The sequence below is a fragment of the Myotis yumanensis genome, unplaced genomic scaffold, assembly GCF_028538775.1.
Source record: "Myotis yumanensis isolate MYYU_CA2020_CCGP unplaced genomic scaffold, mMyoYum1.0.hap1 SCAF_15, whole genome shotgun sequence".
NCBI classification, from domain to species: domain Eukaryota; kingdom Metazoa; phylum Chordata; class Mammalia; order Chiroptera; family Vespertilionidae; genus Myotis; species Myotis yumanensis.
This window is the reverse complement of record NW_027223766.1, coordinates 10,471,106-10,488,868: the sequence shown is the minus strand read 5'-3', so window position 1 is coordinate 10,488,868 and position 17,763 is coordinate 10,471,106. Positions and strand designations below refer to the sequence as shown.

General features: G+C 45.3%; 1 pseudogene; it reads left to right on the top strand.

The window, feature by feature from the left end:
- The first annotated feature begins 17,013 nt into the window (after nucleotides 1–17,013).
- On the top strand, nucleotides 17,014–17,108 carry LOC138993610 (U6 spliceosomal RNA; annotated as a pseudogene).
- Nucleotides 17,109–17,763: the final 655 nt, after the last annotated feature.

Here is a 17,763-nt window from a genome sequence, read left to right as displayed (position 1 = left end):
TGCAAGTAGGTAAATACAGTCAATCTCAGCCTCTTCCTCTGGAGCAGCGGGTCTCAACCTGTGGGTCTCGACCCCTTTGGCGGTCGAATGACCCTTTCACAGGGGTCGCCTAAGACCATCCTGCATATCAGATGTTTACATTATGATTCATAACAGTAGCAACATTACAGTTATGAAGTAGCCACGAAAATAATTTTATGGTTGGGTCACAACATGAGGAACTGTATTTAAAGGGCCAGAAGGTTGAGAACCACTGCTCTGGAGCCATAAGAGCCATTCTCTGTGAACTTACAGTTTAGTCAAATGGGCACAGAAGGGGTAAAAGAGAGCCATACAGCAGGCTACCATACCTGCTAAGAATTCCTCTATTCCCTTGCTCCCTGTCAATTAGTCTCTTATCTATTTAACAAATAGTAATCTCTTAGCACCCATACTCTGCCTAACTCTGGGCTGAACACTAGGAAGAATGCAAACATTATTCATATAAAACGCTTTATCTCAAGAAGTTGCCCATTTTTTGAGGAAGATAAGAATTGGCTACAATCAATTATACATAATCATGCAGAAATGAAAAGGGTGGATCTTCTACTTCTTGACTGTGTGGCATTAGACACGTTAGTTAAACCTTCTGAGCTTCAGGCTTCCCATCTGCAAAGTGGGGATAGTGATCGTATATTCCTCACGGGTTGTTGTGGACATTAAATGAAATAACATGTGTGAAGAGCCTTGTGCAGTGCCTGTACTTAGCATTCAGAACATGAGTCTAGTCTAAAAGCTAAGATCTGGTGTAACAGCTTGCGCCTGGGCTGCTGGCTCTGTGGATGCTCCATGTTGGTGCTCAGCCACACGCTCCCGGAAGCCCCAGCCTCGGAATGGCAACTGCCCCAGCTGAGCTCCCAGTCCACAGCCACCACCCAGCGATAGCCCTATGCGTGCACCATCTTGGATTTGCACCCAGGTCCAACCTCAAGATGGCTTCGGCCCTGTCACCATTTGCCTAAACTGCTTTTGGAAAACCCAGATGAGGCTCTGGCTGGGTAGCTCAGTTGGTCGGAGTGTCCCAATGTGCCAAGGTTGCAGGTCCCATCCCTGGTCAGAGTACATACAAGAGTCAAGCAATGAATGCATGGATAAGAGGAACAACAAACAGATGTTCCTCTCTCTCTCTCTCTCTCTCTCTCTCTCTCTCTCTCAATAGGAAAAAAGAAAGAAAAACATCTGGACCCGTCAGAGGGCTACTGTCACAAGGAAACCAGGCTAATTTAATACCAAAGGGCAGCAACCCCTCCAGGAAGACAAGTTATTGAAACGTGGACGCAGGCACCTGTGGCAGAATATGGGAGACGAGGCAGCCTCCATAAAAGCAGGTCGCAGGGCGGGATGGGCTTCACGGCTTCACTGAGATTGATGCTACGTTATTTCTTATGTAGGGTGATGGGCATACATATAATTGTTCCGCACATAATTCTTCATTTTTGTACGCTCAAATAATTTTATGGCTTTAAAGGGGCCTGGACTGAGAAACCTATGTTATAGACCGATGCTGCTCACAGCTCTGTGACCCCGGGGAGCACCCTCCACTCTGGCCCCTCCTGCCCCTCCTGTGTGGCTTCCAGCTGCCCGCTGCAGGGCCCACAGTCCCGACAATGCGTGTGCTCTTCAGAGAGTCACACTGGATGGAGCAGGAAGGCAGCTGAGACGGAGACCTGGGCACTCGAGGACAGGCCATGGCTTGGACACGCCCACAGCTGGTAGGCCAGCCAAGGTCCAGAACACCGCCTGCTTCTCCTGGACTGATTACTGTGCAAAGCTTTAAGCAAAGCACAGACTTCTCCCTATGCTGTGGTACAGACGCCCCTCAACACCCTCAACACACACACACACACACACACACACTCTCACAATCACACACACACACACTCACACACACACACACACTCTCACTCAAACACACACTCACTCAAACACACACACTCACTCACAATCACATACACACACACTCACTCAAACACACACTCACAATCACACTCACACTCACACACACTCACTCACAATCACATACACACACACTCACAATCACACACACACACACACACACACTCACACTCACACTGTAGTAGGGAAGAGCCAAGCAAAGTGACTGAGAACCACTTTACCAGAAAAAGAAATACTGAAGCCAAATGGCTTGACAAGTTAAAGGGAGCAGGGACGATAAGGTTCCTTAATGAAGCTCTGAGAGACCAAAATAAATAAATAAATAGGGCACAAAAGCTCTGAGAGAAGTAGGGATGTGTTTTGTGAAATACCATCTATAAAGGAGCTACTAAATGCCGGGTACTTTTAATATTCTTTATTTCTAACTCATACAGAAGTAAAAGGTAGGTGTTACTGACTAACTTGCAGATGGGAAGGCCAAGTACAGGGTCGTGGTTACGGCAAAGGCTCTGGAGTCAACAACCTGGGCTTGGTTCCCAGCTCTGCTCCTTGCTCGCTATGTGCTCGCGGGCAGGCCTGCTCTGCGCCTCGGCCACCTCTTCTGTAAGACGGGGATAACAGTGCTTCTAATAAGTGACAGAGGGCACGTGAGACGTTGGACAACAGGCCTGGCACGCAGTGAGCCCTTCATGAGTGTGAGCCGCCTCGTTTAGTTACTTACCCAAACCCCACGTTAGAAACCGGCTGACTCCGGCATTGCATGCCTGCTTTCCAGAGAAATATTGTTTGTGGTTTGTGAAAATTGATGTTGTGAAATACTAATAAGTTTAAATAACTAAATTAAACAGAGCTAGTGTGAACTCAGAGTCACCTCCTTTCCCCCACTTGCCACAATCTCCTCAAGGCGGCGCACAGCCATGAATGACCAGAAGGTTGCTAAATGGCTTTCTTAGGATTCCCCCACCCCCTCCCCTCCTCCCACTCCTCACACACTTTGTAATCACTGGGCTTTAGCCAAGTTGCTTAACTTTTGAGCCTCAGTTTTCTCATCTGTAGAATTGGAGAATAGTCCTTTCATTGTCAGGTTTCTGTGAGGATATAATAAGCAAATGTGTATAAAGTACTGACTATAGTGGTTTTTAAGCGCTCAGTAGTATACCAAATATGTATGTGTACACATGCACACAGACACACCTACATATATGCTTGCAGCAGCCTGTCTTTCCATTAGGACTACATTCTGGAGGAGGGGTTCTATTATTTTGGTCACTGTGTCTTATCTCCAGTAACTTGGTTACTTGTTATATAATGAATATGTGGATGGATAGATGGGTGGGTGGTGATTTTCGCCTTGGTAAGCATCTCCGAATAGAAGGGCCGATGGGAAAGAAATGGACCTGAAAATGCATGACTTTGAAAGAGAAGTTAAGTCAAGGACACACCTGCAGAGAAATCACTCAAAGCTGCCGCAGCATTCAGCTCTGCCAGGTTTTTGTCCTTGGTTCCCCAGGGTTTGTTCTTCAAGCACCACACCGTTCCGTGTTTCCTCCACACACTTGTATAGCCTTCAAATCCCTTTCACAAACATAACGCCATTAGCTCTTTGCAACAGCCCACCCAGGCAGGAAACATGAATACCAGCGTCTCCAATCTAAAATCAAGGAGAGCAGTTGTGGAGACGCTGAGCAGTCTGTTCTGATAGGTGACGAAGGGCTGGTTCCCTCACGCACAGTGGCTCAACCATCGTTAAGCAGAGGAGAGCCATAGAGCCCTGAGCAAAGGCTTCCATTACAGCACAAGCACGGAGACTGCACCTGGTCTTCTGTACAAGACCTGCCGCTCTCCGTATAACGTTAGGCAGGTTACTTCAGCTCTCTGAGTCACATTTTTTCAATTTTACGTAATTGAGATAATATCTGATTTTAAACCTTAACTGAGGGACCCTAGCAAAGTACTTGGAATCTAGCAGAGGTTCAATCAATGATAACCCTCTACTCTCCCTCCACTACCTCAGGAGTGAAATGAAGAGAAACGTTGCAGCAGGGCAGTTAAGAGCATGGACTTTGGAGTCAGCCTGTCTGGGTTCAAATTCTAGCTCTGCCATTTGTGGGCTGTGTGACTTTAAGCAAATGACTTAACCTTTCTGTACTTCAGGTTACTCTTCTAAAAGAATGAGATGATAACAGTACTTACCTCAGAGCGTTGTTATGAAGATTGAATGAGTTACCATTTGTAAAGTGATTAGAATACCTACTGGCATATACTGGGCATTACATGTTTTATTTTTTAAAACAAAAAATAACTAGCTTCACAGAACTTTTGTGGAAAGAGCAGCTGTGAAAATATTTTTTAAATTTAGAAGAATCGCACAAAAAGAGAAAAATACTACAGCATCTCTCTGAATCATCAAAACATATTGGTCCTTCAATTTCATAGACTCGAAGTAAAGTACAAAATGACTAAGTCAGGCATCATTCATTCGGTAAACATTGCTGTGTGCCTACTGTGCATCCGGCATTTTACCAAGTCCTCAGAAGGGCTGCCCTGAGTCCAGAAGCCTGATTAAGTGATGATTTGGGGACCAGGCCCAGCTTGTCACATTCAGTATGCGCTGGACTGCGTAGGGAGGTGATATGAGTGCATACTGAGAGAGAAATCAATTTGCCATAGACTGGATCACCTCCCTCTGTCCAAGCTCCACCCCCCCACTCCCACCCCCAAATTTACAGGGTCACCCAAACCAAGTATTATGGGCTGTCTCTGGTGGGAGAACCAGGGAGGACGAGAAAAGAAAAGCAACATTTATGGTCATTCCAGCTACTCCATGCAAGACACCGGCTCTGTGAGCAACTCATTCTGCAGAATTTTGCAGGAATAAGTCCAAGTGCTAAATTGCAGGGATATGGGGGAAGCTCAGGACCCTAGTGAGTTTCATTGCACTGATCACCCTATCTACAGGAGTCACCCCTGCCGTCACTATGGCAACAGTGTGCATCTAAGTCCATTCAGACTGCTATGACAAAACACGACAGACTGGGTGGCTTAAAGAGAACAGAAATTTATTTCTCATCATTTTGGGAGCCGGAAGTCTGAGATCAGGGTGCCCGCACGCTCTGGTGAGGGCCTGCTCCTAGGTTGCAGACCTCTCACCATGTCCTCACACGATGGAAGAAGCTAGGAAGTTCCCTAGGGTCTCTGTCATAAAGGCACTAATCTTTATTAGGGCTCTGCCTCCTAATAATCTTCAAAAGGCCCCACCTCCTAACAGCGTCACATGGGGTGTTGGGATTCCAGTGTGTGAATTTGGGGAGCACACAAGCATTCAGTGTGTTGCACCATGTGGAGTTTGCTTAGCACTTACCACAAATTTGAAATTATGTATCTACTAGTTTAGGTTTGACTCTTCGTAAGAATGTAAGCACCAGGAAAGCAGGAACTTTATCTGACTTTCCCCCCATTGTATCCCCTCCTCTAGAACAGTACATAATAGGCACTTGATCCATACTAGTTGAGTGAATAAATGAGTGAATAAATATTTCAGCAGCATGAAACAGCCTGTACATGGGAATAGCTCTAGAACCCCCATTCACAGAATCCGTTACTAGTCAAAGAGAAAGCCAACCTCTGTTAGTCTAATACTTCACAGTTTTCATAGCATTAAGTATGCATCTCCTAATTTAATCTTGGTAGCAAATCTACAAGATAACTATTATCATTTCCACTTACAGGTGAGAAAACTGAACCTCAGAAACATTCAATGACATCCTCAAGATCATACAACTGATAAGTAACAGAGCTAGAATGCAAGTGCCCAAGTTCAAGTTCAGTGTTTATCCTGTGCCCGAGGACCACTTTAAAAGAAAGGCGCTTCCTTCTAGATCCTTTTCTAGTTTGTGTCCACAGTCCCTAAGATAGGGTCCAAGGTACTCTCTTCACTTGGGAAGAAAGAGTGGCCCAGCTATAGCTGGTTTAGCTCAGTGGATGGAGCGTCAGCCTGCGGACTGAAGGGTCCTGGGTTCAAGTCCAGTCAAGAGCACATGCTCAGGTTGTGGGTTCCATCCCCAGTAGGGGATGTGCAGGAGGCAGCCAATCAATGATTCTCTCTCATCATTGATGTATCTAACTCTCTCTCTCCCTTCCTCTCTGAAATCAATAAACATATATTTTATTTTATTTTATTTTCAGTTGATCGCATAGCGAGGTTCTCTAGTCAGGTTCTGTCTTTATTGAATAAACATATATTTTTTTTAAAAAAAAAGAGTGGCCCAGGGGCACGAGCTTGGGCTGGAGTCCAGTTGGAGCTGCAGGAACCAGTTATGTAACCTTGGACAAGCCTTGGCACCTGTCAGCGAGCCTCTGTTTCTTCTTCTCTCAGGGGGTTGTAATCATACTGTCTGCCTCACAACGGGCCTTAAGGCTCCAATTTGTAAAAAGAATAAAATTCTACAAAGACATAAGCTCGACATGACAACAGGATGCCAGGGCTCTTGTGTCCTGGCCTCCCTGATTGGAGATCTGATCATAAAGGGGCCGCAACTCCCCCACCCACCTTGTTCCCATTTTATTCCTGTGACTTTACATTTTCCGTATCTGACCAACCCTTCAGAGCCCATACCTAGGAGTAGATAGTAGTGCTAGAAACTTTGTGAATATACTAAAATACACTGAATTTTAACCTTTAAGTATGGTGTGTGGAGTACATCTTATTCTTTAATAAAAAGAGGCAATTGCTAGTCCCAGTAAGAGGCACAAAGACCTACCTAAGACTGTAGCTGAGGTAATATGGAGGAGACAAATTAATGGTAGTCTTTGAGGAAGGTGAAGGAGCCACTATGATTACAGTTTTAGGCCTGAAAATGAGGGAGAGTGGTGGTGCCTTTAACAAAAAGAAAGGCAAGCAAGATTGGAGAGATAATGATCAACTCGGTGTAGCTATATCGAGTTTGAGACTTCAGTGTGACACACAGGTGCACACGTGCATCAAAAAGCCGGGAAAATTGGGCCTGGATTTCTGGGAATAGTGGGGACCTGGGAACTATCTGCATAAAAGCCATTGTTAATGATTAGAAACTGGGTGAGCTTCCTTGCGATTGTAAAAAAAAAAAAAAAAAGCCATCAGAGATTTTAAACCTCCAATATTCCAAGTCTTCTCTAAATTGGTGGGCTCCAATCCTTGTCAACCTGTGACTTCTTTGCGTATAGGTTATCCGATTAGACCTGGAGTGTGTTCAATTCAATTTTGTCAAAGGACTTCCATTGTTCATCCCAATTATAGAGTGAGGAGCTTACTATAGATCCCCTATGAAATGTATGGCAGTTTACTTCTAAGTACATTACAAATGTGGGTTCCTCTGTCTCACATTCTACATGAGAAGCAGAGGAACTTTAGGTACAGATATTGACTACTGCAAGATCATAAAAAAGCCCTGTCTGATCACTCTAATATCTGAATCTCCCGTGTGTCTCTTTATATTGTCTATTTTTCCTCTTGGAATTTGGACATTTGATCCTGTTTTTCAGCATGCCTTGTAATTTTTTACTGGATGCCTAACATTGTGGGTCAGAATTTGTAGAGGCTCTGGATAATGCTGTCTTTCTCCAAGTAGGGTTCAAGTTCCCTTGACTTCAAGCAGATAAAGGATCAGTAAATCACCTTGAGCCCATCTGGGTTGGGCGTTAGGATTTGTTACTGCTGATCTATTTCAATTTCCCCCTCCCTCCTCGGGCATAGTCATAACTCTGAGGGAATTACTTTGGGGTGTAGCCTTTATTTCTGTGACTCGGGCCTCCTGGGGTCTTAACTGAAATCCCAGAGTGTTACCAAGGCCCCTCCGCTTTGGCAAGACTTGAACTCCACCCTCTATCTCCCTGCACTGCTCAGCGGCTGTCATCTCTGCTCAGCTCGCTCGCCTCCCTGCTGCTACATTCTTCTGGGTACATCCTGGAACCTCACTCCGTGCACGTGCAGCTTAGGAGTCACCCACTGACTGCAGGGAATTCATTTGCTCAGGGAATTCATGACCTCTATTGGCCCAGCAGAATGAGGTGATGATTTCCACTCCAGCTCTTGCTGAAAACGAGAAATGGCCTCAGTGTGATGAGGGGAGATGGTCTGAGCTGCTGTCCTAGCGCCTCCTCTTCCTGGCTGTGCTGGCTGCTCCCCAGTCCTTCTAAACGTATTTTATACAATTTGCCCAGATTTCATCATTAGTTTCAGTGATCAGGTTAATGAAGCACATTACTCCACCAAAATTAGAAGTCTTCATTAGGAAAATAAAAAGATAATTAGGCCTGACACTTGGAAACCTACCTGGGGGAGCCAGAAGGGCAGCAATCAGAGACAGGAGAGGATGAGAGGCAAGAGGAAAACCAGAATTTGGCAATCTTATGAAGAGTGTTGGGGAGCCGGCATTATCAAAAAGAAAAAGACAGACGCGAAGAGAAGGCTAAAATAAGGATGTATTCTTGATAAGGAGCTGAAGGTCATGGGTGTAGCGTTTACTGATGGTCCCATCTGTTTATCTTCACCAAACGTCAAGCTTTCTGGAGTGGGTTTCGAGTTTTACAGTGTGTGAATCTTCACAGAACAGTTCTGAACACTCAGCATATACCTGCTCATAAATTATATGACAAGGAAAGTTTCACATATTTGAAAGGCGTGTGATTGAGAGGCAGGTGGAAAGCTGATAGAGAGGTCCGCTCCAGCATGTCCTTAGCAGAAGGGTCGGGAGACATTAATTTAGCAGAGGCCCCCTGCCAGACTATTTATACCCACCAGCAAAAGTGCCAGGTGCATAGCATTCCGTTCATGACTCAGGAGGACAGGATATGAATTTAATTTCAAGGATCCCAACTCACATGTGGGGAAAAGGAATCTGGCTGGTGTCTTTCCCCTCACCCTCTCCATACCCACATAGGTAATAGCCTTGAAGTTAAGCAGAGTCCTGTGGGCACAGAGCCCAAGGGACCAGGCTTTGGCTCTTTAAGAAATATAGTTTCCTCTGCTTCATCTGTCAAAATGTTTTTCCTTTGTATTTGGTGGAAAGAATATCAGTGTGTCCACGTCGACCAGTTTGACAACTGGAAATCCCGAGTTGTAGGCTCACATCCTTTTGGTTCCTCCTCCAGAGAGGAAAGCGCTTGCCCTACCTCACCTCACCTCAGCTCCCCACCATTCCATATGGAAAGGGGCCCATTCTGACGGCTGTCTCCCTTCCTGTAAGCACCCAGTCAGTTTCCAGGTTGTATGGACAAGTCGATACAATAGTCTAACCCAGCGATTTTCAACTGGTGTACAGCAAGAATTTTTAAAACATGCAGTTTGACGATCTGTTTCAGGCAGCTCTGCCTCTGTATCTATTATTGTTCATAAGTTTATAATGGTCTTTATTATCCATGAATGAGTGAGATCATGTGGTATTTTTCCTTCATTGACTGGCTTATTTCACTTAGCATAATGCTCTCCAGTTCCATCCATGCCATTGCAAATGGTAAGAGTTCCTTCTTTTTTACAGCAGCATAGTATTCCATCGTGTAGATATACCATAGTTTTCCAATCCATTCATCTACTGATGGGCACTTAGGCTGTTTCCAGATCTTAGCTATGGTGAATTGTGCTGCTATGAACATATGGGTGCATATATCCGGGGGGCAGGAGGGAGGGGGGTAAGAGGTCAACCAAAGGACTTGTATGCATGCATATAAGCATAACCAATGGACATAAGACACTGGGGGGTAGGGGAGGCCAGGGGATTGTCAAGGGCGGGACAAAAAAGGAGACATATGTAATACTCTTTGTAATACTTTAAGCAATAAAACAATAAAATAAAATAAAATAAAAAATAAAATAAAATAAAATAAAACATGCAGTACCTGACTATTTAGTCAGGGGCACTGACCTCTTTCCCCTTAGATTATCAAAAGAAAAAAATGACAACAGCCAATACAACAACAGCTGTGGGGGTGTGAATGCCCTATCTTATACGTAGGTCATATAATAGAGTTACATCTTTTAAAAAAATATTTTTTATTGATTTCAGAGAGGAAGGGAAAGGGAGAGAGAATAATTGATCAGCTGTCTCCTGCATGTCCCCTACTGGGATAGAGCCTACAACCTGGGCATGTGCCCTGACTGGGAATTGAACCATGACCTCCTAGTTCATAGGTCAACTCTCAACCACTGAGCCATGCTAGCCGGGCTAGAGTTGCATCTTATTGGTCATATCATATATAAAGTTGGGTCTGATTGGTTAATTCTTGGTACCAGAAATCCTTATATACAAATATAAGCACCCGATTTTTAAAAAGTCACTTTGGAGCAGAAAAGGTAGATTATTATTATTATTATTATTATTATTGTAAATCAATCAAGATTATACCTATTTTTTTGTCAGATCAGCAAAAAAAAATCTTTTTTTTTGGTGTGCCACAGAATTTTAGTAATTAGTTTATGTGTGCGATGAGATGAAAAAGGTTGCAAATTGATGGTCTAACCCACGGAGCATTTCATTGACCAACAAAGTTACAGGCAAGTGGAGCTAGAAGAATCCATGTGGGACCACCTGACCCAACAAGAAGGGTGTTTAGTGGTAAAGGGTGTCAGTACTGGAGCTGGACTGACTGCGTTCAAATCCTAGCATTGCCACTTTCACCTTTGTAGTCGCTCTGTGTCTTGGTTCCTTCTTAGGAAACATAGGGATGATGAGACCACGTTCCTTGTAGAGCTATTGGGAGGCTAATACAGTGCCTGGCTGCCCCTCTGACGGCACGAGAAAGCTCAGCATAAACCATGAGACACACTGTGAGTGTGCACTGTGGTTTCCCTAATTAATCCTCCCGGCACATCTGTGTTTAGTCAATGCTCACTTCGTGGATTTTAGGAGACAGAGCTGTCGGCCTGTTCAGCATCGAGGGAGTGGGCATTTGCACTGGGTCAGGCATCCCTCGAGCAGCGTGGAGGATGCTCACTGGCCCAGGGATGAGGAGCAGCTCTGCCCCGGAGCCCAAGCCCTCTCGGCTCAGTGCTGCTCGGAGGCAGGCTGCCCCAGAAGCAGCCAGGATTAGAGAAGGGCTCTGCTTGGGGTGCCAGGCAGTCAGAAACGGAAAGGATGGAGACAGACTGTCTGAGAAAGTCATTGCCACCCCCCACCCCCAGCAGGAGGGAGTGCAGTGGATGATCAGTGACTCATCGCAAAGGGATCGTGTCTTGATGAGGACGCGATGCATCTGCATTAGGCTGATTAAACATTGTTTCTTGTCACCTTAACAAATGGGATATTAATGAGTCTGGAAAGAAATGCAGAAAGGGCTTTGGAGGGTGACACACCCGTGCCCCAACCCTGGCTCTGTAACTCACCAGCTCTGTGACCTTGAGAAAGTTCCTTAGCTTCTCTGGTTCTGTTACCTTGTCATCAAGTGGAGATAATAATCTTTACTCCACAGGACTATTGCCGAGGGTCAGAGGAGCTGGCATATGTTACGTGCTGTGTGCCTACTGTGCCAGGCTCAGAGGAAGCAAGTAAGACAATGCCCATATGTCTCCTCTCCCGTCCAAAGGGAATCATTATGTGTAAGGACACATGGGTGGAGCGTTCAATTACTTGTCAACCCGTCCACCCCATGGCATCTCAGGTGGCTCCAGAATTCCTAGAACTGAACTCTAATCGCTCAGAATATAACAAAGCTCAGAACAATCTTGCTCCACAAGCTGTTGCCATACCTCCATGAGATTTAAATTACTGACTTAGCCATAAAAAGGGTGTTTGTTACTTTAAAAAATATAGACTGGGTATGCTGTCTCTAGGTAGCAGTAGGTACTTTACCTAGAGCTATTTCAATAATTTCCTACATTTAGAACCTTTTATGGGTGTTTTTTTTTAAACCAAAGTTACCCTGTTTTGTGTTTATTTTCATGTCAAATTTCCCTAGTCAGCAGGACCCGTGAACCACTGGTATTTGTGTTGTTACTGCTTAATTGTGTATCTGGCCCATAGGCAGTGCTCAGTAAATCTTTTTTAGGTGAGCTCTGAGTTGAGCTGTTTTTCCTACTTAAGCATATGATGTTAAAAAACCAAATTCAATACTACTCTCCCCACAATGGCTTACTATGACTCAGGCTAAGTGGTGTTATGCTCTTTCCTCCCCCAAAAATAAATGATCTGTTCACAAGAACAACTCATCAATAAAAGATGCTCACCAGAGGCCAGAAGATCCCAGGTATTTCCAAATTTTATTTCATCTGTTTGTTTTTTATTTTACACATTTCAATATAACCTCTCATGGAATCCGTCTAATAAAAACACAAATAACAACAACATAGCTGTGCCCACCTATTGAACGCTCGTTGTGTGCCTGCGTGCTTGTAGACTGTCTGCACCAATGTTGCAGCTTCATTACAGAGTCAGAGGGAGGGCAGGTTGGATGTGTTCTGATGCCCAGTAGGGCAGCTGCCCAAGGCCACCCCGCTAGGAAGCCAAATTTAAACCAGAAGCTTAGACCAAATCCAGGAGTCCTCTCCGGGCGCGCAAAGGCCTCCCAGCCTGGCATTTGGGCTTCCCAGGGTCTATGCCACAGACTTTGAGCCACACCTCAATTCTTCCCTCTGTGCACTTGCTGCTCTGCACTTCACGCGCTGCTGTGGCTTAGAAAACACCTGCTTCCTGGAATGCTCTTCCTGCCTCCTCTGACAGCCAATCCATCTTCTCTGAGACCCACTGTCTCTTCCAGAAAACCTTGCCCGCTCCCCTCTGCCCCCCATCCCCACACACACAGCAGGAGTCTTTCCTTGCTCTAAACCAGCACAGCATTTGGGGGACACCATTCCTGGGCCACTACACACCCCGCCCCTGGCATTTCAGCTTTGTGCACAGAGGCCCCGATCCTATCTCTGCTGGATGCTGCTCACCTTGGAGGCAGAATCCACGCAGGATCCAGACCTGATCCACGCAGCTCCCAGCACAGGAGAGTGAGGGTGGAAGCCCCTCCCATTGCAGTCCCATGACCAGGGTGGCTGTGTCTGACAAGCTAAGTCACACAGATTCTCCTCCTTCCCTTCTGGCTTCCCTCCCTCCCTCCCCCAACTTAATTGATTTAAAGGGACTCTGTGGGACTCGCCAATGAAGCATGAGATGGACCCACATGTTGCTGGGAGCCGCCCAATTAATCAAAGGGCTAAAGAAGAACAAAAATGCTGGATAAAATCAAAATAAATAATTGCCAAATTAGTCTCCATCTGTGCATTGTTTTCAACAAACAGAGCTCAATCTTCTGGCCTGCTAGGATTGCACAATGAGGCTTCAACCAACAGGCAAGCGAAAGGAACTGAAAGTGTTTGGGAGGTAGGATTTGCCCATGAATTTATTTGGGGGAAATTCCATTGACTCAAGTGGCATGTATTATGCACCTGCTACATATCCGACAGTCTGCTGGGCACTGGAGACATAGTGACAAAGGCTTTTCTGTCCAATAGTTGAACAGGCGAGTAGGCCCATAAAGAGATGGGGAAGAGGCAAGATGGGCAGGTTTGTCTTGGTCACGTGGCCTAGGGAATTCCTGTCATTGCTTTGGGTCTTGGTGACTTCACCTGTGAGATGGGATGATAACCAGGCTGGTGAGGAGGAAGTGAGATAACATTTACAGCAAGGCCTGGCTCACCCTACCTGCTTCATCATTGCTCACTCCTTTCCACTTCTGCCTGGAGCCCATGGGTGGAATTCCCCACTCAACACAAATGCTATTGGTAAATGGAGGATTAGAAAGGTAGTTCAGGGAAACAAGTCCATGATGGTGACCTCATATAACTGTCTTCCGTAAGCAAACTGAGCTAAAGAAGATATTTTCTTCTTTGTCTTTCCTGCTGAAATGCTTCATCCTTTCTATGAGTCTCAGATGGTGCTCCCTTCCCAATTAAAATATCTTCAAAAGTACCTAAGATCCAAGTCTTCGTTTCCCTGTGTTGATGTAAGAGCTGTCCAAACTTGTAGAGAATTTTTATGAAAGTTTATTTGAGCCAAACTGATGGCATTGCCAGGAAGCAACGTCTCAAATGCTTCCAAGAGTAAGTTTTGCAGTTTCTTTTATGCATTTGGAATCAAGGAGGGAACATGAAGATTACATGAAGGTGGCAGAAAGCAAGGCACAGGACAGATACCATTAGGATGTGCTCTCTTGGGTGTGGTTACACTTCCTAGGGGTCTGAAAAAGAGGCATTTCAAAGGTGTGTTAACCTAGATCCGTGGTCGGCAAACCACGGCTTGCAAGCCACATGTGGTTCTTTGGTCCCTTGAGTGTGGCTCTTCCACAAAATACCACATGCGGGTACCCACGTACAGTGCGATTGAAACTTCATGGCCCATGCACAGAAGTCGGTTTTTGGAAAGACGAAACAAGTATATAAGACAAGTGTGGATGGGAGAGTTGGAAGGGGTCGACCTCAGCGAACGTACCTCAATCAGATTGAGGACGTTTTTAGCAAAGGCCAGCTTAGGAGTACCCTAATTACGTTAATAACAGTGTACCTGCCTATATAGTTTAAGTTTAAAAACTTTGGCTCTCGCCCTAACCGGTTTGGCTCAGTGTATAGAGCATTGGCCTGCGGACTGAAAGGTCCCAGGTTTGATTCTAGTCAAGGGCATGTACCTTGGTTGCGGGCACATCCCCAGTTTGGGGTGTGCAGGAAGCAGCTGATCGATGTTTCTAACTCTCTATCCCTCTCCCTTCCTCTCTGTAAAAAAATCAATAAAATGTATTTTTTTAAAAATTGGCTCTCAAAAGAAATTTCAATCGTTGTACTGTTGATATTTGGCTCTGTTGACTAATGAGTTTGCCGACCACTGGTCTAGGAAATGTCTGTGTAGCTTTAATGCTCACCAGGTAAAGCTGATGACCAGGGCTGTAGGAGTACCTCTGTCCCAGATGGCTCCCTCATTACCCCTGGACGTCCTGGGCTAGAATTGGAGACTGTTACAGACTCTCACCATCCACACTGCTCATGGTTGGTTCCCAGAATAATTGGGTCTGGGGGAGGGGAGGAAGGGAAGGAATTATCATCTCTTATAATATTTATCTTTCTTCAGTTAGAGAAGGGAGCAAAAAGTATGAAGAAGAACTTTCTTCCATCATGAGTAGCTACTGGCTGTTGAATAAAGTGCTGGAAGGAAAGGAATACAAGAGCTATTAGGTGAGCCAGCCTTCGACCCAGAGAACATCTATCACAAGTAACAATCTAGCATCATCGCTAAGAGCATGGTCTTGGGAATCTGCTCATATGAGTTCCAGCTCTAGCACATAGCCCCTGCTTGACTGTGGGCCAGACATGTAGCCTTTCTGAATCCCATTTTTCTTACCTATAATATTCATCTACCAATTCATTCATCTTCCAATCCATCAATCTACCCACCTACTATCCACCCAGCCAAACATCAGTCCACCTACCTTTCCATTTAACCATCCATCCTTCATCCATTCATCCATCTATCCATATCATCTAACCACGGTCTATGGTGTCTAATGGCACCATGAGAATGGAATATCTTTATGGTCCTTTACGGTCTGAGATTTTGTGATCCCATAAAAATTGATGGATAGTAAGTAGGCTGATCATATACAGAATGAACCACAATCTCAGCAAGCCCTCTAAGAGCTCCCATCTGGCGGAGAGGATAAAAAATACACATATTTATTTAGAGCTGAAGGCAGAAGATGAAAAAGAGCCTAAGGGAGGTGTGAGTGGCAGCATGAAGGGTGGGGCAGGTTGAGAATAAAATGGCCTGAGCCATACAGGAAAGGTAGCCTTGTTTTTAAAATATGTGACAATCACCTAGCCAGTGTGGCTCAGTGGTTGAGCATCAACCTATGAACCAGGAGGTCACAGTTTGATGCCTGGGTAGGCAGCATGCAGGAGGCAGCTGGTTGATGATTCTCTCTCATCATTGATGTTTCTATCTCTCCCTCTCTGAAATAAATAAAAATATATTTTTAAAAATATGTGACAATCATCATTATGGGTTAGAGGGGTACTAAAAGCCAGAATCTACCTCCCCCACTAACCCATGCCATGCTTCCAATTCCTACCCTCTTTTGGACAAGGGCATCTGCTCCCAGGTGGTTTCTATGAAAAGCACAGCTTGCCCGGGAACACATCAATCAGTACCTATCTATAAGATTAGCAACCACACCATCTTTGATTTCAGGGTCTCATTTTCTGAGCCTGAAATCAGACATGTGACAAGCACACATGGAGACGAATAAAGGGTCTGTTTGGAATCTGAGCTGCCTTAGAAAATTGCCTTGTATAGATGCTGTGGCTATAGAATGGCTGAGCCCAATAGATCAGGAATTCTGTTTGGAGGGAGCCTGAGAAACCTGGTTTTCACGTCATTTTGATGCATTTCTGGGCAAAGAGCATTCAGTAGAGAGCAAAGAGTAACCAAACAGTAGTAAGAAGGAACCAAAAGTCAAATGAGAGCAGCAGAAGAAAAGAGGAAATGGTGACTAACAGGCAGTCCTCAAAAAATAGGCAAAAAGTCCCACCTCCACCCCTACAAACTTGACTTCTCTCTAATTGTTTTCTCACCTGGCTTTGCCTGGAGGGACTCTTCCAGATCAGCCTGCACTAGAGGCAGAGGCCTGGGGCCCTGGAGAGGGCTGGGCCCCCTGGATGCTTCCCATCCCTACCCTCTGCTTCTCTTCTTCAAAGAGGCAGAGGGCTCCTGCCCCCAAGCCGTGGGGACTACTCACTCCGATGAGGAGCTCAGGGGTGTAGGTTCCCATGGGGTGGACAGGGCCATCAGAGAGCAGTTCTTAACATGCAGCTGTGCAAGGAAGGAACTCCCTGCTTCTGTACGTTTGACTATTTTAGATAGTTTCCATTCTCTAGGGCTCTTCTCCTGAGTCAGCTTCTCCATTCCAACACGTCCAATGCGGCCATTCATTCCTCTAGGGGTCCCACAACACTTGATTTTTGCCTCTTTTTCACCTTGTATTACTTATGTATAGAAATCTCGCCTTCCCTCCTCCAACTTTATTGCTAATATGAAAAGGGTAGAGTGCTTGCTTCAGAAATACATACACTAAACTTATATGTAAATACATATACTATACATATAATAAAGAGAAAATTAGCATGGACCCTTCACAAAGGTGACACACAAATTCATGAAGTGTTCCATATTTTTTCTCACTTATATGTGGAATGTAATGGACAAAATAAACTGATGAACAAAATAGAAACAGAGGCATGGATATGTAGAACGTACTGACAGCTGTCAGAAGGAGGGGGGAGGGAGGATTGGATGAAAGAAGGTGAAGAGGGTAGCAAAAGAGCACATATGCATAACCCATAGACACAGACAGCAGTGTGGTGAAGGCCAGGGGAGGGAAGAGCAGGGGCTGGGTGGAGGTGAGAAAAGGTGGGGAAAATGAGGAACATCTGCAAAGTGTCAACAATTTAAAAGAAAAGAAAAGGGTAGAATCCCATCTATGTAGTATTAGCCACATAGTTTGTCAGTATCCTATATAATAAAAGTCTAATATGCTAAGTGTCTGGTCATCCAGTCGTCCGTTCCACCAATCAAAGCGTAATATGCTAATGATATGCTAAGGCAGCTCAACCACTCTCTATGACATGCATTGACCACTAGGGGGCAGATGCTCCAACTGGTAGGTTAGCTTGCTGCTGGGGTCTGGCTGATTGGGACTTAGTGAGATGGGCCGGACACACCCTGGAGCCCTCCGGTATCCCTCCCCGGCCCCGATTGTGCACTGGAGGGGTCCCTCGGCCTGGCCTTGTGCCCTCTCACAATCTGAGCTGAGGGACTCTCCCCCCCCCCC